The sequence below is a fragment of the Monodon monoceros genome, unplaced genomic scaffold, assembly GCF_005190385.1.
Source record: "Monodon monoceros isolate NGI ecotype Baffin Bay Population unplaced genomic scaffold, NGI_Narwhal_1 Super_Scaffold_12, whole genome shotgun sequence".
In the NCBI taxonomy this organism is placed as follows: Eukaryota; Metazoa; Chordata; class Mammalia; order Artiodactyla; family Monodontidae; genus Monodon; species Monodon monoceros.
Window position 1 is genome coordinate 136,007,703 of NW_021703768.1, and position 24,204 is coordinate 136,031,906.

At 43.2% G+C, this 24,204-nt stretch overlaps 1 long non-coding RNA gene across 1 annotated transcript; it reads left to right on the forward strand.

Annotated features, from left to right (window-relative positions):
- Window positions 1–1,507: 1,507 nt before the first annotated feature.
- On the forward strand, window positions 1,508–24,204 carry LOC114891838. Its single transcript, XR_003792619.1, has 2 exons — window positions 1,508–1,895; window positions 23,277–24,204. It is a non-coding gene; the product is annotated as an uncharacterized LOC114891838 (long non-coding RNA).

Here is a 24,204-nt window from a genome sequence, read left to right on the forward strand (position 1 = left end):
TGTGTGTGTGTGTGTGTGTGTGTGTGTGTGTGTGTGTGTGTGTGTGTATGTATGGTGGGGACCATCCACAGTTCACCTGAAACTCTGCAGACAGGCTACTCACTATCCTGGAACATTGGGAAGCTTCTCAAGGTTCAGTACACATTTCTGATATTTCAGAGCTGCCCAAAGACATAATAAAGAAATAAATAAGCCACACTAATAGTGAAGAGTTACATTTAAGGGAAGGTTCTTCGACTGAGCTAGTTTAAATGTTAATTTTGTTACTCAGGAGGACACTTTGGAACTCCCTGTCATTATCAAACAATTAAACTGTAGTTCCTTATTAATTTTTACTACTTTCCTAGGGTAATTAGTGGCACGTAATGTGAATTGCATCCCATTAATGAATAGATTTTTGAATGTGAGTGGGCAGAACCTTTTATTTGGCTATCCAACTAGACAAGGCCCACAAAAGGAAGAAAGGTGGACCCTTGCCAGAATAGAGGGCCTCTGCATGTCTCCCTGAGTCCAGGGTGAAGCCCGGCAGTACCCTTTATAAAACATGTAGTCATCAAGCTTCAGGAAGTATGATGGTCCTGGCGCCTTCCTTGAACTCAAAGTTGGCAGTCAGAAAAAGGATAGTTCTATTGGAACAAAGATTTGGAAACCAAAACCACGATATGGAGATTCCTGAAGTCTTAAAGGAAGACTCTCACTTGCGGATTCATCTTTTTGGTTTTGTTGAAAGTGCAGTTTATGAAGCACCTACTATATGCCTGGTACTTTACCAGGCAACATGAGTATATTATTTAATTCTCCACACTCCTTCATGAGATCGCTATTATTATCTCAATTTCATAGACAAGGAAAACTCATCTTGGGCTTAAAAACGTGAGATCGTATATTAAGTGACAGATCTTGGCCCTGAGGCCAAGTCCAGCTGAGTCTCAAGCCCCAGTTCTCAACCACTGCATCACTGCCTGATGGTCGGGCCATATCTTTATTCATATCCTCTGTTGCATCACTCTGATTTATTTTAACATTTTTCTTGTTTGCAGATTCTATAACTAACAAAATTGAACACAAGTGTTAAAGGACCTTAGAGATGTAATGTGATCCCTTCATCGTTTTTTTTTTTTTCCCCACTTCATCTTATAAATGAGAAAATTGAGGCCCCGGGAGGAGAAGGGACCGTCGACTGAAAACAGATGCACAACCTAAAAGTTGAGAATTATGTTTTATTTAGCGGACTTTCTGAGAACCTCAAGGCCAGGACACAGCCTCTCAGATAGCTCTGAGGGACTGCTCCCAAGAGGTAAGGAAGGAGGTAGGATATATAAGGGTTTTTGCAACAAAGACCAGGTTGTTGGAACATTAGAAGATTACCGTTAATTAAAGAAAACCAGAGAGCTCAAGTTAATGAATTCAGCACTTTTCTACGTATGGGAAGATGCAAGAGTCTGGGCTCACTGAAATCATTCCTTTGCTATGCACCTCAGCTCTCTGGGGCCAGTGTCCTGTTCTTGCACATCCTGAGTCCCCTCAGGGTGCACAGTTGGGGATGGCGGCCATGGCTGAGGGCTTGGCAGTGGGCAACCTGGCAGCCCGGAAGCCATTTGTCACCATGCTGAGTTCCTGCAGGGCTCACCACGGGGACGGCTGTGGTGGATTGATGGCTGAAACACCCTTCCTTTACTGACATGGCAGGACACTTTTTTCATCCACAGGACCACCTGACCCAGTGAGAGAGCAGTGAATCTGGTTCCATGTACATCCTAGAGGTGGTCCTGGCTGCCAGCGGTTCCCCTGATTCCTACTCCGTTGGCAGAATCCTCAGATCCTAACAGACAGGCTGACCTCTGGCTTCCTGGGTGGGCTTCTCACCAGCAGTGTCACCTGCTCTGAGAATCTAGGTAAGTCACATTCCCTGTATGGGAAAACCATAGCCAGCTCTGTCTTGTCCCCTGGCAACCCAAATGTCACCAGCCTGAAAATACAAATTGTGTTGGCACAAGTCCCCACCTGCCTGGATGACAGCATTCACCCCCTCCTCGGTTGACCCGGGGGTAGGTGGGGGGCAACTGCCGAGACCACAGGAAGCAAAACTGCAGATAAGGGGGGACCACTGTATAGGAGAGCCTGGATCCTGATGGCTTGGTTGAGTTGCCCAACCAAGCCTAAGGGCGCCTTCCTCTGGGCTTCTCACTTAAAAACAATCAATGCAGAATGGTTTAAGACATTCTTAACCTCTTTATCAGTTATTTCCGGCTGAAAGCTAGCCTAATAGATAGTAGCATGTTGAGTGACGGGACACAGTCCCTGCCCCGATGGAGCTTACACGCAATCGCTAGATGACAGAGATGCCGGGCAGGGAAGAGAGCAGAGTTGTCGGCTGGGGCAATGCCTGGGTACCAGCTCAGCCGTTCTCTTCTGCTTATCAAAGGAGAAGAACAGCATTCCTTGCACACCGTGTCTCCGTTCAGTATAATTAAATTCCATCTCTATTTGCTTTTACTTTTAACTTCTAATTTCTCAGAGTAAATCTGAGCCAGGAAGAGCTGACCAAGGAAGCAGCTGCCCCTAGGAGCCTGGCCGGTCTGCAGGCGGCTGTGGTAGACTGCGAGCTCATTTAGAGAACACTTTTGGATCGATAATGATTTCAGTTCCACCAGAGGCAAGTGTTTGGAGCCAGTGACTCTGGAGGAGGAGAGATGCTTACATTCGGAGCGCTGGTGTCACGGGTAGAGGCTTTTTCCTTCTCGCCTTCTCTGCGTGGGAGAAGTCATCTCTTTTTTGGCTGGAGGGTTGCTAGATCAGTCAGTCCTGGCAATGGTTGATTCACAGTTCAGATTTTCTCTCGCAGGTGACAAGTTTTGCCAGGAGAGAGGCAGTGGAGGGTAGTGGTTAAGAGCTCCAGCTCTAAGAATCCAGACTCTACCTCTTTACAGGCCGTGTGACCTTGGGCAAGTTACTCAGCCTGGCTGAGCCTGGATTTCTTTATCAGTGCTCTGTGGATAATCACAGGAGACAAGGCTTCTGCTGGCCCTCAGCAGGCCTTCCATAGATCTTTCGAGAAGCACGGTCGCCAAAGGCTGGAATGGGGAGGGAGTGAATTTGTGGAATGCACAGAAATGAAAACATCCCCAGCAGCTGGGGGCGTAACATCAGTAAAGGCACAGAGGTCAAACAAAACAAAATAAAAACACAAAACAAAACCCAAAACACGTTGAGGGAGGGGTACCCAGGGCGTTACCAGGAGGTGTTGAGATGAACTCTGTCTCCCTGCCTAGATCTGGTACTGTCAAGGTCCTGCCCTGTGAGAAGTGCCTCCTGTTAAAAAAAGAACTAAAACACTCCCCCAAACGTGACATCCATAAACAAATATTTTTAATGATATTCAAAGTTTCTGTGTTTTTAATGGAAGAAATTGGCACCTTTATGCTGCAGGTAGACAAGTATTCTATTAAAATATTTTAGTAGGACAATTGTCAGTATGAATCAAGAGCCCTAAAAGTGATCACATCCTTTGACTTGGCAGCTCCACTTTCAGGAAATGATTAAAGGAACTAAGATTATGGTTGTGAGGAATTTAGTTCACATGCTTTTGGCACAGTGTTGTAAAAATAGAGAGGAACTGTCCAATAATTTCTTAAATTCTGGTGAATCTGTAAGTGGAATACCATGTTACCGTTAAAAACTATAGAACATTGCTTTTTAAAAGAATGTTATTGAAGTATAGTTGATTTAAAATGTTGTGTTAATTTCTACTCTACAGCCAGGTGATTCAGTTATATATATATATACATTCTTTTTCATGTTCTTTTCCATCATGGTTTATCACAGCACATTGAATATAGTTCCTTGTGCTATACAGTAGGACCTTGTTGTTTATCCATCCTCTATATAATAGTTTGCATCTGCTAATTCCAAACTCTCAATCCTTCCCTCCCCCAGCCCCCTCCCCCTTGGCAACAAGAAGTCTGTTTTCTATGTCTGAGTCTTTTTCTGTTTCGTAGATATGTTCATTTGTGTTGTATTTTAATTCCATCTGTAAGTGATATCATGTGGTATTTGTCTTTCTCTTTCTGACTTACTTTGCTTAGTATGATAATCTCTAGTTGCATCCATGTCACTGCAACCGGCATTATTTCATTCTTTTTAATGGCTGAGCAATATTCCATTCTGTATATTTTTCACATCTTCTTTATCCATTCATCTATCAATGGACACTTAAGTTGCTTGCATGTCTTGGCTACTGTAAATAGTGCTGCTATGAACATAGGGGTACATGTATCTTTTCGACTTAGAGTTTCTTCTGGGTATATGTCTAGGAGTGGGATTGCTGGATCATATGACATCTCTAATTTTGGTTTTTTGAGGAACCTCCATACTGTTTTCCATAGCAGCTGAACCAATTTACATTCCCACCTACAGTATAAGAGGGTTCCCTTTTCTCCACACCATCTCCAGCATTTATTATTTGTAGATTTTCCGATGATGTTCATTCTGACTGGTGTGAGGTGATACCTCATTGTAATTTGGATTTGCATTTCTCTAATAATTAGTGATGTTGAGCATCTTTTCATGTGCCTCTTGGCCATCTGTATGTCTTCTTTGGAGAAATGTCTGTTTAGGTCTTCTGCCCACTTTTTGGTTGGGTTGTTTGTTTTTTTGTTACTGAATTGTGGGAGCTTTTTTTTTTTTTTGCGATACGCGGGCCTCTCACTGTTGTGGCCTCTCCCGTTGCGGAGCACAGGCTCCAGACGCGCAGGCTCAGCGGCCATGGCTCACGGGCCCAGCCGCTCCGCGGCATGTGGGATCTTCCCAGACCGGGGCACGAACCCGTGTCCCCTGCATCGGCAGGCGGACTCTCAACCACTGCGCCACCAGGGAAGCCCCTGTGGGAGCTTTTTGTATATTTTGGAAATTAAGCCCTTGTCAGTTGCATAAAAAGTGTAGAACATTGTTGAAAGCCTGAGAAAAGGCTCAAGATGGATGCAGATGTGAAACATGAAGACTGGATTATACTTCTGAGGTTTAAACCTGCTTCTACCACTTCCTAGCTGTGTGGCATGGGACAAATTACACAACTTCTCTGTGTCTAGGATTTTTCATCTGAAATAGGGGTCAGAAATCATAGTTGCTTTATGGGTTTATTATAAGTGAGATAATGCTTGTAAAACTTAGGGCAGTGACAAGTACATGGTAAGTGCCTCATCTATCGTTAAGTGAAACTATGAGGACATATTTCAAAAAAAAAAAAGGAAGGGAAGCATATGTGCAAAAAAGAAAAAGAATTTATTTATCTATTCAATACATATTTATTGAGTACCTCCCATATGTCAGGCTCTGGAATACAGTGGTGAACAGAAGAAGCCCAAAATCTGCATTAGCAGGGTTTACCGATCCGAAAGGAAGTCATCCTAAGGATCGCTGGGGGTGCCTTTCAAAATGCAGGTGCTGGGAACCCATCCATACCCAGAAATCTGGATTCTGCAGACGTGCGGACATGCCCAGGAGTCTGATTTTGTGTATGCATGGGGAGATTCTGCTGCAGGCTTTGGGAGACTGTGCTGGTGGAGGTACCACCGAGCGATGGTTGGAGAGGGATGAGGAGTGACTGGTTTTTTTCCTGGTATTTTGTAAAGTTTTAACAGTAAGTAAGAATATTTTTTAAAAAATTTTATACCTTTGTAAACGTTTTATATATATAAATATTCGGCAGCTCTGCCCCTCCAGTCTGCCTTCCCCCACATCCAGCACAACCCTTATTTCTTCCCCAATAGCAGAAGCACATTGCATAGATTCCAGATTAGGAAAGCCCTCTGGGAATGGATAGCGGGGCTGTGATTCTCAGATACCTGCAATATCACAAAGGGAAGGTGGAAAATTTCTTGCCCAAATCATCTACTTTTACTTGGATCTGCTTCGGAGCAGGCTCTCTTATGCAAAAGCCCTCTTTAAAGATGCATTTCATTTGCTTTCTTTTTCCTGCAAATTCTCCTGACCTTGAGATTTCTCTGGTGGCTCTAGTAATTGGTGCTGTTTCCAGAGTCATTTGTATGGACACTGTGTAATGCGGAGGTGGGGGGAGAAATCTCCGCAGTCATCCTGTGCTTGTATCAGGTGAATTTATATGTTATGGGTTTTGGTCAGATTGATTTGTGTGAAACACCCTGGGGTGTTTGCAAATATGAAAGTTCTTGTAGTGCTGGTCGCTTGTCTGCATTTACAGGAAGAATATAAAGAAGAAAAAAAATTTGCTCTCTCTGTTGACAAACCCCATTGTCCCAGGAGCGTGGTAGAGAAGCAGATGAAGGGGTTCCAACAGGAGAGAAAATTAGAGGCAGGGAGATCAGAGATCAGGGTGAGAAGCTGCCAGTGAAGGCTCATCTGCCCCGGGAATTATTGACAGGTGTGGGCTGCATGTTTTTAAGTACTGGGTAGGTCTCACTAAAGAAACAGGTTAAGATAAACACAACTGCTATGATTAAAGGCTTTAAAATCTCTGAATTCTTTTATAAGTGGGCTCCGTGGTCCTACCTTGAGTTCATTCAGCGAAACAATGTCCATTTTGGGCTGATCTTAGTAGTTACAGACACATAGAAGGAGTACCTGTCAGCTTGGTTATATAAATTGAAAAACATATCTTCCCCAACCCCAAACCAAACCAAACCAAACCAGAATACTTAACTTCTTGTATCAGTTGGTTCTGATGCCTGAAATACTTTTAGTGTGGTTTCTTTTGGTAAAGGTAGGCACAGTAAGTATGTAGCATGCATACGGCTACTTCTTACTTCTGAGCTCATGACAGCCATCACTAATCAATTATAGTATTCTCTACTGCTGAGGCCAGATGTCAGCACTAGTGCCTAATAATCTTACTTATAGTCTGGGCAGAACATTCTTTTGGGGTTGGTCTTAAGCATAGATAGGGTTGGTGTTTGACCTAACTAGTAGAAATTATAAGGCCTTCCCTACTCCACCAACCTTACCCCATTTAGCAACTCCATTCCTAAATTTCTCATCGTGATAGCCATCCCCCCTTTTTAATTGAAGTATAGTTCATTTACAATGCTATGTTAGTTTCAGGTGTACAGCCAAGTGGTTCAGTTACATATATATATGTGTATATATATATATATATATACATACATATATATATATTCTTTTTCAGATTCTTTTTCCTTATAGGTTATTACAAAATACTGAGTATATTTCCCTGTGCTACACAGTAGGTCCTTGTTGGTTATCTATTATATAGTAGTGTGTATATGTTAATCCCAAATTCCTAATTTACCTCTCCTCTCTCTTTCCCCTTTGGTAACCGTAAGTTTGTTTTCCATGTCTGTGGCTTTTGGATAAAGCACAATTGGCAAAGGCAAAGCACCTGCATTGCTTTTCTTACTGCAATGCCTCCGTGTTTTATCCTTGACAGGCACCAGTTATAAATCACAGCGCTCACAATGAGTTCAGGAGTCATCTTAGAATCTTTCTCAACACAGCTTCCCTTGCAGCTTCTACCAATAGCTGAGATTTTGTATAAAGCAGGAAAGGTATTTGCCATCCATGGGTTTCTGGTAGTGAGGCGGCCAGGCGTCTGCTTGTGAATTTTCCCATCTGATTAGTGTCATGAGGGAATGGGGGAAGGGACGGAATAAGGGTAAGTGTAAACTCTTCAGTCTGGTGTTTAAGACCCTTTGTGGTTTGGCCTCACTTTCTATCTCTAATCAAAGAGCCTAGGTTTGCTCAGACAAGCATTCCCACTTGCTTCCATACTTTTTGTTTTTTTCCTTTTTTGGGTCCTCTGTTCACTGTTTCCCCCACTTGGAACACCCTCCCTCCTGTCCATCCAATTCTTGCTGTTATTTAAGGCTTAGCTCATGGTCCATCTCTTTTTGCTAAGTCTTTTCTAAATACTAGCAATGCTTTCTTTGTGGTTTAAAGTCCCAGGACATTTACAATTCATTCTACTCACTTGGTATCAAACATCTTCCCCTGAAACATTTGTTTCCTTTTAATGTCTATGTGTTTGAATTTTTTAGCCATTAGACAATAGACCTTGACAGCAGGGTCTGAGCCCTCATCTTCCATTGTGCTGAGTGTATATGTTGGGTAAGAACGATTTGTCTGTCCAGGGCTGGTGGAAAGAGGGGATGCTGGTGGAGGGTAAATGAGCCACACTTCATCTGCTCTGCATTCTGGTTTAAGTCCCTCTCTGTTTCCATTTGAGGCCTTTGAAATAGGATTCAAAACATAGGCTAGGATGTCGGTGGGTTTTCCCACAGAAAGCTAATGCAGTATTGAGAGATGATAAAACGGAGGATCTGGAGGGTGCAGAGCAGCGAACCTCCAACTCCAGGTAGTGGGACGGAGCACCGAGGTAAGTTTCACTTCCCTTTGGTTCTTCCCGCCCTAGTAGGAAGTGATGACAATATCCAACATTCAAAATCATTTAATCTTCAGTCTTACCATTAGGGAGGAGTTGCATTTTATTAAAGCAACTATCTTCATTGTCACTCTGCCCCGCTCAGAATCCGGTGTCAGAGAAGTAGAGCTCATTTTGTATGTCTGAAATATTTCTTAGTAAGTTTTTAAAATAAATCTTCAATGCTACTTAAAAGTGATATAAAGTTCATCACATATACATGCTTGCTTTCTGAGTGTTTTCTATATATTTCCAGATTATATGAGGATGTTTTATTCAAAACGATTCAAAATGATTTTCCTTCATTACAATGTCAACATATTTGTATTTTTATTTTACTTAGATAACAGATACACAAGTTCATAAAAGTATTCAATGAAAAATTTGTACCAGCCGCTGAGCATATAAATGATCATTCTTTTCAGGGTAGTAGATACTAAGGCAGAAGTTATTGAGAACCAAAAGTTCAGTGGAGAAGCTGAAACCCAAAGGGCATGGGACTTGGCTAATGCCCTGGCTTTGTTAATACAACTTGAAAAAATTAGCCCCAATTTTCTTCCACATCCAGTTTCCATAGCTAGTTGGTAGCTTCCTTGATATCAGAGATCCAGCTTCTGTGATCTTTGACAAGCAATTAGACCAGTAAACCCCCCAGTCCTCATCTGTAACATGAAGAAGTTGGATGAGCTGTGGTTTATAAACTGTGCTCTGCGGGATCCTAGGGTTCCCTGGGGAGGGCAATAGGATAGCTCTCTACCAATCTCTCCCATTACAGCAGCTCTTTTTAATTACTGTTTTTCAGTGTTACAGTTAAGATTTGATTTGGAAAAAATGGACTGGATGATATCCAAGTTATTGTTCAGCTTTCAAAAATTCTATGTCTAGTCTTTACTCCTAAGGTCTAATCCAGTGAACAAAAAAGGGCTTAACTGGGGCTTCCCTGATGGAGCAGTGGTTGAGAATCTGCCTGCCAATGCAGGGGACACGGGTTCGAGCCCTGGTCTGGGAAGATCCCACATGCCACGGAGCAACTAGGCCCGTGAGCCACAACTACTGAGCCTGCGCATCTGGAGCCTGTGCTCTGCAACAAGAGAGGCCGCGCACCGGCCCGCGCACAGCGATGAAGAGTGGCCCCCACTCGCCGCAACTAGAGAAAGCCCTCGCACAGAAACGAAGACCCAACACAGCCAAAAATAAATAAATATTTTTTTTAAAAAAAGGGCTTAATACATTTTATTGGCTAAGAAAATAAAAGGAAACATTTTGTGAATAATGGCTGACATTGATGGGCTATCTATAATGTGCTAAATGCTTCATAATTATTATTTCATTTATCCCTCACCACAGCCCTGTGAGGCTTAATCCTTTTAGAGAAACAGATATTTTTAAGCAACTTGGATAGAGCATATTACTGGTAAGTGGAACTACACTGATATTTTAAAAGTATAAAGTAGTTATATTTGGGCTCCATTCTCAAAACCTTTGTGTACCATCGTAGTTTTCCCTTGAGTTCTCTCGTCCCCTTTATTCAAGAGTTCATAGCCCTCCTGAATCAAAGTTTTAAAGAATTTCAGGAAAAAAATGGAAAATCATTTCCCTAGATCTGGGCTCCTGAGGATGCTTTAATCATGCGACCCACGGGAGGCAGAGGACTAGATGAAATGACCCAGAGAGGTTAATTTCCAAGTTCCTCATTCTATGTTCTCATTCAGTGATGGCCAAGACGGCTGTTGCATCGAAGGCCATGTTTCTGAATTGACTTCTGTCTTCAGCATCCAGGGAACATGTGCCCTCTAATCACCTCCCCCCACCCTACCAACCCCCAAATGGGAATTATACACCCTCAGTGGTTCAAGATGGCAATTTTGGAGCTAGGTGGTGAGGCTAGGTTTAGGGCATTACATTTGAGTTCTTCCCCCTGTGGTACAGCTTTAACTAATGTTTCCAACATGTTCTCTGTAAGTAGCAGGAGACAATAAGGGAGCATCTGGGGTTTCCAGGAGCCTTGGAAAACAACTTTGCATAAGTCCTCTTAGGAATCAGTGTGATAATTTCTTGGGGGTTTATACCAGGAGTAAGATCCATGAGTGGTAGGTAAGCTACACTGACCCTGGGGTAAGGTCGGGTGGGGTGCACAGTGAGCACTCGTACAGTGCCCTCCAGAACGACCTTAGCTTTTCACTCCCACGAAGATCCCATTCTCCCTTATCCTCACCGAAAGTCTGAAGAGTCTACAGAGGTTTCTCACTGTCATTTTAATTTGCATTTGTCTGATTGCTAGGGGAGTTGAGCAGAGGATTATCTTTCTCTTCCATGAAACTGTGAGTTCCTCTAAGGCCGTGCGGTAATCGTGTGTATCCTTGGCCTCTGCTACCCAGTAGGACCTCCTTACTTACATGAGTGCCCGGCTCGTCCCTCAGCAGAGGCTTCAGGTGTTCCAAATACAAGCTTTTTCTTGAAATTTCTTTAAGTTGGAAGCATCTGTGTCTAGCTACTGTCTGCCAGAACTGCAATCAGGATGATGACCAGAGTATTCATTTGTTTCTGTAAAATCAGAGAACTAGTGAACTTCAAGGACATGAAGAGGAATGGTCGGCTAATGACAGGTTTCACTCAGTAAACTCTGATTTCCTCTCTTGTTTTTCCTCAGTGTGATACGTCATCTTGTCAGCTTGCGTGCCGCTCACTTTTGATCTGTTTGAAATGCTTGCCTGGGGCCATCCGTGGGAAATCGTCTAGTCTGACCCATCCTGTCCCCATCTCTACACCAGTGGCTTTGAGCACTTTGGGGTCACGTGTCCCATTGATACTATGATAAAAGATACGGACCCATTCTCTGGAAAATTCACGTGTGCACAAAATTTTGCGCGTAATCTCAGTGGACATGACACCCAAAGACTTATGTGGCAATTGTTTGTGCACTCATTTATTCATTTACTTGCTCATTCACTTATTCACTCGTTCATTCATTTATTGTTAGTTAATGCTGTGATCTAGGTGCTGTGTTAGATATTGGAGACCCATGAACAACAGTCCCTACCCTCAAGGAGTTTATAGTCCAAGCGTACAGGTGGTAAATAAACCACTTGTGATGGTAAATTTTGTGTGTCAATTTGATGGGGTTAAGGGATGCCCAGATAGTGAGGGTTTTTCTGGAAGAGATTAGCATTTGACTAGGTAGACTGAATAAAAACGCCCTCCCCAACCCCCCCACCCTCCTGGCTCCAATGCTGGTGGGCGTCATCCAATCTGTTGAGGGCCTGACGAGTACAAACAGAGGATGGAAGGACAAGTTTGTTCTTTTGGCTTGGCTGAGACATCCATCTTTTCCTGCCCTCAGAAATCAGCATTCCTGGTTCTCAGGCCTTCAGACTTGGACTGGGACTTAACCGCTGGCTCCCCTGGTCCTCAGGCCTTTGGACTCAGACTGAATTACTCCACTGGCTTTCCTGGTTCTCCAGCTTGCTTTTTTTATTGTGGTAAAAATATATACAACATAAAAGTCACCATTTTAACCATTTTTAAGCGTACAACTCAAGGACATTAAGTACATTTACAATGTTGTGCAACCATGCCACTATCCATTTCCAGAACTTTTTCATCACCCCAAACAGAAAGTCCCTATTCCCCCCTCCCTTCTCCCCACCTCCTGGTAACCTTTGTTCTACTTTCTGCCTTTATGAATTTGCCTATTCTAGATACCTCATATAAGTAGAATCCTACAATATTTGTCCTTTTGTTTTTGGCTTACTTCAGTTAGTGTAATGTTTTTGAGGTTCATCCATGTTGTAGCATGAATTCAGAATTTCATTCCTTTTTAAGGCTGAATAATATTCCATTGTATATATAGACCACATTTTGTTTACCAGTTCATCTCTTGTGGACACTTGGGTATTTCCACCTTTTGGCTATTGTGAATAATGCTGCTATGAACATTGATATACAAATATCTGTTTGAGTCCCTGCTTTTTTTTTTTTTTTTTGCGGTAAGCGGGCGTCTCACTGCTGTGGCCTCTCCGGACGTGGAGCACAGGCTCTGGACGCGCAGGCCCAGCGGCCATGGCTCACGGGCCCAGCCGCTCCGCGGTATGTGGGATCCCCCTGGACCAGGGCACGAACTCGCGTCCCCTGCGTCGGCAGGCAGACTCCCAACCACTGCGCCACCAGGGAAGCCCTGAGTCCCTGCTTTTGATTCTTTTGGGTATATATCTAGGAGTGGATTGCTGGATCATATGGTAATTTTCTATTTAACTTTTTTAGGCTATATATAATTTTCTCAGAAATTTTTGAAAGGATTTTCAAATTGTGCTTTGTAAATTACTTGGCTACTTATTTAGTTTATGATTGGTTATTTTAATTTTTATTCTATAAGATTATTATCCTTTTATTTTGGTAATCATCTAGCACAGTGGTCCTCATATTTAAGCTTGTATCAGAGTCACCTGAAGGGCTTGTGCAAACAGAGCATTGAACTCCATTCCCAGAGTTTCTGATTCAGTAGGTCTGGGGTGAGGCCTAGGAGTCTTCATTTCTAGCAAGTTTTCAGACAAGGCTGATTTTGCTGTTCTGGGGGCCACATTTTGAGAACCACTGACAATGCATACTCAGGAATTCTTGAGGTAAAAATAGAACTTACCAGCTGTTTTCAAATGTAATAATTTTATGAATACTAAACCTAACAATTGCTGAAGCTGGCATGATATATTTTATAGACAAACACATTCGTTGCAACTTTGCAGTTTTATTTTTGTATTTTGTAATCAACATTCTTTTTTCAGGTCTTTAACATTTTTATAGGCCTCTCCCAAACTTATAGGCCTTAATTGTACCCAAAGCATTGATGGAGAGAATGGTTTTTCCTAACGCTTATAGATTTGCCTTATTAAAAAAAAAAAGACGACTGGTAATTATCCCATTGTGTAGATGCATCATAATTTAATCACACCCAATCAATAAACTATAAGTTGTTTGCATTGTTTTCCTTCTAAGCAAAGCTACAGTGAACACCCCTCTATCCCAGGGGTTCACATTTCTGACTGCCTGTTAAAATCACCTTTTCTAATCAGTTTTCTATTCCTATCCTTGGGCCTCACTACCAGAGGTTCTGATTTTATTGGTCTGAGTTCATGCTGCCCAGGCATGAATATTTTTTAAAAGGTCCTCAGGTGATTTTAATGTGTAGCCAGGGTCGAGGATCATTGTCCTACATGCAACTTTGACCACATGTGCTGTGTCTTGTCTGGGCCAGGACATTCCCTTGAGATCTGATGCTAACCCAGAAGAAGATTCATTGTTATCTTTGTAAAAAAGATGTTCAAATGATTGTCCCACAAGTGAAGACATGCTATGTTATTGCTGCATTGGCAGTGGGAACAAGTGTCCTGCTGGTTCTCCTCTGCTCTAAAAACATGCACACTCCCAGCCTTTTCTGGCACGGATGCTTGTCTTGTAATTGCCAGGGAGGAGGGAAAAAGAGTGTTAAAAAGACAAGCTTCATTGCAGGAATCAGGATGGTAGTTCATTCCTTATCCTTAAGAGTCTCTGAATTTAGTTGTTTTCATTATTTAAATTCTAGCATTGAAGAAATCTTCAGTGTAGAAACATTAGGACAGATTAATAAGTGAAAGGAAAACTACCTAAGTGTCTGTTTTCTATTTAATGAAGAATAATGAGAATCAAGTCTAATCATCTTAATCAACAGAGGTGTTCAAGCACAAATGTTACATTTTGGGTTGAAGATGAATGACTAGCAACAGATGCACAGATTTTTGTCACTATTGTACGTACTTGGAGACAGACGTGACTCTATAAACCAAGCCGAAAAAACAAAGGTGATGTTCAAAATATACAACAGCTGGTATGGCATGGGGCCTGGTGCTGCTTGGGACACAGTTCTGGTCTGTTTTCACCAAAACCAGCCCTCCAAAAGCATTTGATGTGGGGGTATTAAAAGTCCCCTGCTTTCACAAGCCTAACCCACTTGCCTGTCACATTGCCTGAGATTCCACCCCTCACCTGAGTAAAAATTTTATCTTTCTTGTAAGATCAATACAGATATCTTTTGGAGGAGAGTATGTGTATATATGTGAGAACTTCATTTCCTAATAGCTTTTTACCCTTGCTGTTGATTACTTTATAACCTGAGCAGGTTCCCTGTTGGAACTGTTCCCTGGTGGACTCACATAGGATATAGATCAGTGTTGGTGGGGAGAGAGAAAATTCAGGACTCTGGGCTTCTGCCTGGGAGGAAAGGCCTCACTCGTGTAGTGACATCATTAAGGATGAGGTGGAATGGGAATGGGAAGAGGACTTGAAGATCAACGTGGCCTGTTTTTATCATTTTGCCAAGTAATTAACTTTAGCAGAGATGCCTAGATCTGGAAGGAACTGTAGAGATCATCTCTTCTACATGCCCCAATTTATATCTCAAGAAGCTGAGCCCAGAGAGGGAATGTGACTTGTTCAAGGCCACACAGTTGTTTAGTTTGGCAACGTGGGAAGAATTTTAGTGTCAGAATTGGCTTTAAGGTGGGACTCTTCTGCTGTCCTGGGAAATGGGGCATACATTTCAAAAAAGTGAAAACATGTGAAGGGATGAAGAAGTCCCGAGTATGCCATTGTTACATAAAAATTATTTTGAGCTGAAGGCATTTGAGATCCTGAAATCCCTTATCTGCCTAAAAGCAGAGCATCTCAAAAGAACTCAGTTGTCATAAATCCCCTCCCTGGGAGCAACACTCTAGTCTTCTTGGAGATGTAAAGCTGGCACCACACCAAAACAGACATTATTACAAAACTATCATGTCCCCCATTTATTCTAAGTGCCCTTTCTTCCCTCTCTTTCTAAAAAGTCATTTGTTTCCCAGAAGTGCCCTTCTCCCCCTTCCTTTCCCCTATTAAGATGGTATATAAGCCCCTTTGGGTCACATCTTTTTTATGAACTCCCATGATTAAATCTGATCTTTCTCTTGCTAATCTGTCTGTCTGAGTTTAATTTGCAGGCACGCAAAACAAAATGTTAGAGGTTAGAGAAAAAGTTTTTCTCCATGACACATGACTCATACAAAAGACAGTAAACATGTAAAGATTTTATTCAAAGAACATAGAGCTGGTTCCAAAAAATTTAAGAAACACATTTATATAGTATGTTAGTCAAGGGAATGTGAAAATGAATTTGCTAAAAGATACAAAATTGGTTAATGTTCTACAGGGCAATGAAATTGTAACCTTTGGGACAGAAATCTACAAGTTAACATTATTTTCACAATGTCTGTTCTCTAAACAAGTAGTGAATGGCAAAATCATACAAAGTCCTAATTAATAATCCTCGGATGAGTCTGTTAAACAATGATACTGAAAGGAGGTACGTTTACTATGGTAGTTTACTTCCAAGTTTTGGGTAAATTTGGCTTAGTATGGGAATGTGATGAAAAAATGTCTGAAGTACTCCTCAGTTGTTACTGTTTAGCAGGAAAATGTGCTTTTGGAGTGTTCTGGGTCCTTGATTATGTGAGAGTCCATCCATCTATATATCTCCTATGCATATACTGCAAGAGGAGGTGATCCTAGGAAAGAGAAAGTCTCATTCTATCGATCCTCCCAGTATCAATCAGCCAAACTGCTGAGGGTTTGAAATCCCGGACCCAAGAGGGGCCTATTCTTTGCTAGAAGCCGTAGTAAACAGATTTAGTTGTCAGTTTAGCCAAGAATGAATGGAAATAAGTGAAAATTTAAAGCTTTTGGAGCAGAAGGCCTCTTGAATTTGGGGGTAGGGGTTGGGCAATGACAGCTCTCCTCTGGTGTTTTGGGAGAGGAGAGCAGTGCCTGAAATCATTTTACTTCCTTTTCTCACCTCAGTGACAAAATATGTCCACACACCTTGGTGATTCTCCAAGTCCAGGACTTGGCCATGAGGTCTGGTCAGGGCTGAATCTGCTCCAGTCAAGGTTTTCTTGGGAGTGCCTATTTCTTTTTTTTGTTGTTGTTTTTTGTTTGTTTTTGTTTTTCCGGTACGCGGGCCTCTCACTGCTGTGGCCTCTCCCATTGTGGAGCACAGGCTCCAGACGCGCAGGCTCATGGGCCCAGCTGCTCCGCGGCATGTGGGACCTTCCCGGACCGGGACACGAACCCGTGTCCCCTGCATCGGCAGACGGACTCTCAACCACTGTGCCACCAGGGAAGCCTTCTTTTTTTTTAAAAAAAAAATAAATTTATTTATTTATTGTTTTTGGCTGTGTTGGGTCTTCATTGCTGCCGGCGGGCTTTCTCTAGTTGCGACAAGCAGGGGCTACTCTTCGTTGTGATGTGCGGGCTTCTCATTGCGGCTTCTCTTGTTGCAGAGCACGGGCTCTAGGCGTGCGGGCTTCAGTAGTTGTGACACGTGGGCTCAGTAGTTGTGGTTCATGGGATTAGTTGCTCCGCGGCATGTGGGATCTTCCCAGACCAGGGCTCGAACCCATGTGCCCCTCAATTGGTAGGCGGATTCTTAACCACTGTGCCACCAGGGGAGCCTGGGAGTGCCTATTTCTGAATTTGCCTCTGTTTGCATTTCAAACACCTCTGTTATTTAGTTAAAAACTAGGGTGTTCCTTCTTCTTAGGCTGGCAATGACCCCACTGAAACAGTGTTTGGAAATACCGCATATATTTGTATTTCTCAGCTCCTGCCTCTGAGCTGACCTCTGTGTCTACTCTCTCTCACACACCTGCAGAGGCAGGGCTGTCTTTGGCCATGTTGTGAAATGTTTGGGGAACACATTCCTCCTTATGCCTTTGACAGCTCCCACCTCAGTTCTCATATCCTCTACACACCCCAACAGAATGGGTGATAAACAAACTATTCATTCATACCAAGGCATAAATGACTGATAGCTTTTAATTTGTTAACTATCCCAGAGGTCTCATTGTTTAATATTGAAGTATAATTGGTTTACAGAGATCTCATTTTTAAGAACTTTATTATTGTTTTTTTTTAATAGGAAAAGGTCTTGTTCATTATGAAAGGCTTAGGAAATACAGAAATGTATTAAGAAGAAAATTTAAATCACCTAGAATACCAGTATCTGGAGATAACAAATGTGGCTAACATTTTGCTATACTTGCTTCTGGATATACACATACTTAAAAACATTGAGATTATACTGTTTTATTAACTTTTGACTTGTGGTTGAAAGCAGTTCCAAGGGTGGAATTTCATGTATCAGTTAGCGGATTGCAATGATTTGTTTTTTGATCTGGGGAGGAAGCAAATGGGAGTGCAAGTGGGCAGTGGGAGCTGGTGGATACTCATGAACTAACACCCTAGAGGCACCTCTATCCAAGGAAACAATTTTCTGTCCACAGGTTGTGCTAGCAGAGGTGGTCTCTGAGACAGACAAGATTTTTGGAGCTATTTACATTACTGTGTGTGCAGAGAGTAGGTGAACCCTAGGCACTTTTTTCTCCTGTTTGCGAATGTATGTACTCTAGCCTTCCCCGACTTTCTACGTGGCACCATTGCCTACCTAGTTCTTCAAGCTAGGACTTGGTTCTCACTCTCCCTCCCTGCTTATATTTTGAAGGTTCTACATTTACTTCTTTATTTTTAATTTTTAAAGTTTACTTTTGGCTGCACTGGGTCTTTGTTGCTGTGCACGGGCTTTCTTTAGTTGTGGCGAGCGGGGGTTACTCTTCATTGCGGTGCGTGGGCTTCTCACTATGGTGAATTCTCTTGTTGCGGAGCATGGGCTCTAGGCGTGCAGGCTTCAGTAGTTGTGGCACATGGGCTCAGTAGTTGTGACACACGGGCTTAGTTGCTCCGCGGCATGTGGGATCTTCCCGGACCAGGGCTCGAACCCGTGTCCCCCTCATTGGCAGGCGGATTCTTAACCACTGCACCACCAGGGAAGTCCCTGAAGGTTCTCCCCTTAAAATATTTCCTGAATATAATCACTTTTTACTATCTTCACTGTTATCACCTTGATCTAAGTCTCCATCATTTCTAACCTGAATGAGTCCAGTTAACGCTTGTGGGAATAAAGACCAACCCAGTGAGAACAGGCAAAGGCTATTTGTACAGAGCTTGCTGTAACAAAGGAGCCAGCCACCATCACTTGTGTTTTGGCCGAGACTCAAAAGCAGGCAGAGGAATTGGAAAACGTCATAGTGGAGAAAAAGGAAGATTTCAGGTATGTCCCTATTGAAGGCTGTTATTGTGGGGAAGTTGTAGGTGGGCCAATAAGAGGTAGGACATCTTATGTGACTGGTGAAGGCTGCATATTTGGCTTTCTCTGGTTGGTCCTAAGTTGGAAGCTGCCAGTTATTAATCAAGTCCTGCCTGTTTTGGGCTGGTAGTTATAGGAGTTTGGCTTTATGGAATTTTTTCTAGAGATGGTGGTCTGACTTTGTACAAGTCTGACTTATAAATAGTAAGTAGGCTGGCTTCCTGAGCTCCCTAGATAATGGGTCGGTTTCTAGGGCTGGTTGCAGACAGTAGGTTAGAGATCTATTTTTACATATGGTTTGGCCATTGTATATTCAGCCTGTCATGCTGCATTCAAAATTTAATGGTGTTTCTTTGGTGAACACTTGGAACCAACTTGATTGGGAAGTAACTACTCTTACTGTCATCTCCATTTACCTAGAAAGAACCTGAGGGTCAGAGAGGTTAATTAACTTGCCCAAGATCACAAGGTAAGAAGAGCCTGGCTTTAAACCTTGGCAGTTTTCATTCCAGAAGTCACCACCTTAGACTACCTCCCTCAGCCACTTAGAGACTGGGGTCACCCTGTCCTTGCCAGTGTGTTAGATAAGGATCTAAAATGCAGCCTCTCCACCAGCAGAATTTGCATTTTGCCTCTGCTAACTCTCTCCCTGAGGAAGTCAGTCCATTCTGTATGACCTAACTCGTCTTATATCTTCTCAGTGAGACTTGACTCCATTCATCCTATTTTCCTTTTAAATATCCAATGGATTATAGCAGATAAAGGAGTGAATCTCTGAGAGGAAAATAGAAAGCCTTGGGACATCCCTGTATACACATTTAGGAGTCATACTGCCTAGGTTTGATTCTCAGCTCCCCCACTTAGTAGCTACAGACCTTGGGCTGATCTCTGAATTTATCTAAGCCTCAGTTTCCAAATCTGTAAATGGGGATGATGATAAAATACTACCTATCCTATGAAGCATAAAGATTTAAATAACAGACACAAAGCACTTGCATGATGCCAAGGCAGATGGTAAGTGCTCAATGTAAATTAAAACACAAATACCCTTAGAAGATTCTTTCCTATGGCCTTAACTAACGTAATATGGAAAGTGGGAATTTTAATTGTCAATAGTTTGGGCTGGAAAGGGAGGAGAGAAAAATCCTAGAGTACTCTTTTTCAAAAATTTTCGGGACTTCCCTGGAGGTCCAGTGGTTAAGAATCCGCCTTCTAATGCAGGGGACACAGGTTCAGTCCCTGGTTGGGGAGCTAAGATCCCACATGCTGTGGGGCAACTAAGCCTGCACGCAACAACTACTGAGTTCACACGCCTCAACTAGAGAGGAGCCCGTGCGCTGCAACGAAAGATCCCACGTGCCTCAATGAAGATCCCGTGTGCCACAACTAAGACCCGATGCAGCCAAAAAATAAAATAAAATAAATAAATATTTTAAAAAATTGTCTGGGAAAAGTGAAGACTTTTCAAAAATGTTGACAAAAAGTGGCATTCCCATCCATCCCCACGCACACACATGCTTCTTGCTCCCATACGCTATTCACTTTTGAGATCCTCCAATGATTACAGGGAAAAGACTGAATAAGATTTTATTTTTACTGATTGAATTGAACAATTGGTCTTTGTAAATCCAAGTAAATACACAGCACATTAAGAACTTCAAATCCTATTTTATTTGTCTTCTCTGGGTCACTGTAATTGAAATAATAGAAGCCAGATAAATAGGCATTCACTGGAGTAACAATACAGAGATGCCTAGCCTTTTGTTTGTAGAAATAATCGCATATCAAGGGCCTTATCCTGTACTTGGGTACAAAGCACAAAAGAATAATTTAAATTTCCAGTTCAAAAGAAAAGCGATCCACACCCTCCAACCACAGTTTATTTTCTGTCTCGGTGGGATCTTCCCATCTAGGGGAGCTAGGGAATGTGGCACAAAGAGGGTAGAGAATTGGTTCAGTGGTGCTGCAGCGTCTGGAATCCCTGCATGGCCAGAGGGGAAGGTCTCTGGAGTCCTAGCCCGTAGCCATAGTGAGGCGGAGAGAACGTGGGTGCAGGTGCCGCAGAGTGAAGTGAGGTGGGAGCTGGCGGAAGTTCCTATCTGATTGCCTTTATTTTCAAATGATTTAGAGAAGCAAAGTCAAGTGCTGAAAATGGGGACGGGGCCTCGAGGTTTGTAAAGAGAGGCAAAAACAGGAATTGTCAGGGAGAGTGGAAGAGTGAATGGGCTAGCAACAGGACCTGCTTGAGGTTCAAGGTCATGACTTGACAGTGACCAGTCAGCCCCTTTCTCTAGCCGCTTTCAGCTCTCAGGGTACAGGGGCAGAGCAGGCAGAGACTTGGTTTTAGCTGAGAAATATGTGATTTAGCCAAGTGAGTCTGACAAAGTAAGAAGAGGCCAGGGGACTGGGCAAGAGGGAACAAGGATAACAGTGGGTTGGGGAATCTGAGCCCCTGTTCACTGTCCCTCCCCCTCCCCCATGCCGTGTCCTCACTTGGAGGGTGGGATACTTGAAAGTGAAATTTTGGAGGGGTTTTAGTGATTGGTAGTGACATGGTTTAGGATCTGGGGTGAGACCATGGGGGTGATTGGTGAAGTGGGATAGAGACCAAGCTCATCAGAGGTGAGAAAATCAAGAAACTGAGTGAACAGGGTATTGGAAGGGTCAACAATGTAGATATTGGAATCACCAGTAATTAAGACAGATTTGTATTGGAGAGAGGGACAGTGAGCCAGGAGCTAAATATTCAAGGAATAAAGGAGGTGATGCTGGGAGCAGGACGGTAACAAGGAGGGGTGGTAAGTGGTGTAATCTGATAACAATAAGATTCAGAGCTGCAGGGATTTTACAGAGGAAGGAAGGACAATGGTCTGGAAGAGAGGACAAACGCTCCATCTCTAAGTCTAGTGGATGGGAGAGAGCATAGTTCTTACTCGAGGGATCTTCGGGGAAAGTCACATTCTCAGAGCAGAGCCAGGATTCCCTTAAAAAGGTCCCTTTGGAAATTCAGCAAACAGATCAAGGGGGTAGAGAATGATACATAGTAACCCTAGAATAAAATGTGATACACATGCTGCTTTGATTGCTCAGAGAAAAGGCATGCAGGAGGATTATGGATAGGATGTGACAGGTGACCTGAGTTTTAGAGGATGGGTAGAAGTTCTCCAGGTAGATAAAGAGAAAGGAAAGAGAGAGAAGAGCAAGGATAAAGGCATGGTGGCATGGTTAGATTTGGGGAACTGAAAAGAGGCTGTTGAGAATAGAGGAGGAGGGATGCGGGGCTGGAGAGTCCGAGGCAGGGGTTCCATCATGAAGGGCCTTGAATGCCGTATTTGGAGGTTGAACTTTACTTGGAAGTGGTTATAAGCCATTGAAGGTGTATGAGCAGGACAGTGACTGGATTTTTAAGTAGTATTGAATTCAGTAAAACAACCATTCTGTGATTTGCATTTTTTTTCATGTACGTATCTATGAATACAGATCTCTTTCTATCTAATCCAAAATATGAAGAGGATTCCAGTTATTACAGCGCAGATTGTTGTCATCTGGATGCAACCAAATACTGAAGATTTAAGGCAGGGACCAGAGCACTAAGTGGCTTGGGGAGGGGCCTAAAGACCCCTAGGGGTTAGGAGTCTTGGCACAGACAAAACCCTGAACTGGATTCTTAGCTTTTCATTTACCATTTTGTGGCCTAAACAAATTACTTAATTTCTCTGACTCTCCTTATTGGTAAAATGGGAATAATAGTCCTTACTTGAAGGTTCCTGTGTGGATTAAATGAGGTCATGCTGTAATGTACTCAGCAGAGTGACTGTCTCATGGTAAGTGAATATTAGCTGTTTTTGTTTTTTTTTTTTTTTGCGGTACGCGGGCCTCTCACTGCTGTGGCCTCTCCCATTGTGGAGCACAGGCTCCGGACGCGCAGGCTCAGCGGCCATGGCTCACGGGCCCAGCCGCTCCACGGCATGTGGGATCTTCCCGGACCGGGGCACGAACTCGTGTCCCCTGCAGCGGCAGGCGGACTCTCAACCACTGAGCCACCAGGGAAGCCCAGCTGTTATTTTTATGGTGTGTGAACTTCAAGCTCACACATGCGCCTACATTACTTCCTCTCTGGTTTGGCTGCACATTGCAATGACCTGGTCCTACCTTTTAAAAACAGGCATAACTTGTTTCCACCCCCAGGCATTATGATGGATTTGGTCAGGGGTACCGCCTGGGTGTTTTTATAAGCTCCCCAAGGTGATCTTAATGTGCGATGAGGTTGAATGCTGTTGGCTCTCAGAGGGCTGCACCCTGAACTGGCAGCATTAGCATCACCTGGGAATTAGTTAGAAAGGCAAAATTTCCCTGGTCTACTGAATCAGAAACTCTGGGGATGAATCAGCAATCTGTATTTTAACAAGCTCCCCATGCAGACTCAAGTTTCATAAGTACTGATCCAGGGCTAGCCGTTGAGGGTGGTCATTTCAGCTGTTGACATCACTTGCACCTGAACCAACAGGTCTCTCAGACCCTCCCCCTCCACTTCCTCTGCATTCCTCTGCTTGCTCTCCTTTTTTTTTTTTTTTTTCCCCTTCAGAAGAGGACGGTTAGATTTAGGGCTGAGATTTCTTTTCTTTTGCTTATTTAATTTTGTATATTTTCTTTTTCTTCTTTCAGGTACGCTTCCATTCTCCCAACAAAATGTCGGTGCTGGCTACTGGGGGTATGGAGCAAATAAGGAAGACACGGTTCCTAATCCCATGGAAGGCCCAGTTGTCGTATTGTGATTTATAATAAATGTGTACTTGGCCTTTGTCCCCACTTCTGGCACAGACCTCCGAAATTGGAAATTTCCCTTGGAATTTTCTGTGATGAGAGCGTTTAAAGGTGTCTTTTGTTGTGTTGATGGTAACTTCTGAACCACACCTAAGGATGGAGGCTGGTTGCCAGGAGAGCCCATCCTGTGATTATAAGTTTCAGTTCCACCCCCGACCTCGGGGCAGGGGAGAGGGGATGGCGAATGACTTCAATCGCCAATGGCCAATGATTACTCAATCGTGCCTACGTCATGAAGCGGCCATAAAAGCCCGGAAGGACTGAGTTCAGAGAACTTCCGGGTTGGGGAACATGGAAGTGCCGGGAGAGTGTTGCACCTGGAGAGGGCATGGAAGCTCCGTGCTCTTTCCCCACATCTTGTCCTATGAATCTCTTCCTTCTGGTCGTTCCTGAGTTATAGCCTTTCATAATAAACTGGCAATCTGGTAAGTAAAATGTTTCTTTGAGTTCTATGAGCCACCCTATTAAATTAATCGAACCTAAGCAGGGGTTTGTTGGAACCTCCAATTATCGCTGGTCCGTCAGAAAACCTGGGCTTTTGACTGGCGTCTGAAGCAGGGGTGGCGGGTGCAGGGGGCAGCCTTGTGGGGCTGAGCCCTTATCCTTGGGATCTGATGCTACCTCTGTGTAATATCAGAAGTGAGTTGAATTGTAGGGCACCCAGCTGGTGCTGGAGAATTGCTTGGTGTGGGAAAGAACCCGCCGCACATTGGAGTTGGAGTCAGAAACTTACAAGAATTAAAAAAAAAAAAAAAAAAAAAAAAAAAAA